Source organism: Bison bison, unplaced genomic scaffold (genome assembly GCF_000754665.1).
Source record: "Bison bison bison isolate TAMUID 2011002044 unplaced genomic scaffold, Bison_UMD1.0 scf7180017864508, whole genome shotgun sequence".
Taxonomy (NCBI): Eukaryota; Metazoa; Chordata; class Mammalia; order Artiodactyla; family Bovidae; genus Bison; species Bison bison.
The window spans coordinates 12,632,313-12,633,542 of record NW_011495064.1 but is presented as its reverse complement, the minus strand read 5'-3'; the positions used below and the strand labels follow the sequence as shown (position 1 = coordinate 12,633,542).

Genomic DNA, 1,230 nt, shown 5'->3' with positions numbered 1-1,230 from the left:
AAAAAAACACCCTTTTTTTTTTCATTGATATGTTCCATCAAGAGTTTCTGAATTATTAATTGTGCCAGAAAAAAAAATCTTAGATTTATTAGTGCCTGGTCACTTGGAGCTGATGTAAATTTCTGTCACACTAATCGTCTAGATTCCCCAAATGATTTATTGACTCTAACCACCTTAGGAGGAAGTATAATACAAAACCTAAAGTCAGTGTTATTGAAATAGATCTCAAAGATGTCTGGAGATTTCCCCATGAGAGTTAGTATTATTCATAGTCTTAAATTCACTACAAAAAAGACCTGTGAATAAACTCAGATTTCAGGTCCTTTGAAGATACTTTAATATTTTCACTCTACCATTAAAATGAGGAAAATCGCAACATTTTTTGCCTTAAAAATAATTATAAAAAGGAATTCTATAATAATAATAATGTTTATGTATACTGTTTATGCAACAAGCATTATAATATTAAACACATAAACTGGATAATTGTATTTAAACTACAAACAACCCTATAAAGTATTAATAGATGGTGTGATCACTGACCTAGAGCCAGACATCCTGGAATGTGAAGTCAAGTGGGCCTTAGAAAGCATCACTACGAACAAAGCTAGTGGAGATGATGGAATTCCAGTTGAACTATTCCAAATCCTGAAAGATGATGCTGTGAAAGTGCTGCACTCAATATGCCAACAAATTTGGAAAACTCAGCAGTGGCCACAGGACTGGAACCAATCCCAAAGAAAGGCAATGCCAAAGAATGCTCAAACTACCACACGATTGCACTCACATGCCAGCAAAGTAATGCTCAAAATTCTCCAAGCCAGGCTTCAGCAATATGTGAACCGTGAACTTCCTGATGTTCAAGCTGGTTTTAGAAAAGGCAGAGGAACCAGAGATCAAATTGCCAACATCCGCTGGATCATGGAAAAAGCAAGAGAGTTCCAGAAAAACACCTATTTCTGCTTTCTTGACTATGCCAAATCCTTTGACTGTGTAGATCACAATAAACTGTGGAAAATTCTGAAAGAGATGGGAATACCAGACCACCTGATCTGCCTCTTGAGAAATTTGTATGCAGGTCAGGAAGCAACAGTTAGAACTGGACACGGAACAACAGACTGGTTCCAAATAGGAAAAGGAGTACAGCAAGGCTGTATATTGTCACCCTGCTTATTTAACTTCTATGCAGAGTACATCATGAGAAATGCTGGACTGGAAGAAACACAAGCT

At 36.7% G+C, this 1,230-nt stretch overlaps 1 protein-coding gene across 3 annotated transcripts in view; it reads right to left on the bottom strand.

Moving 5' to 3' along the window:
* EXOC6B (exocyst complex component 6B) overlaps positions 1-1,230 on the bottom strand; it is a 734,244-nt gene that overhangs the window by 458,582 nt on the left and 274,432 nt on the right. The window lies entirely within an intron of this gene.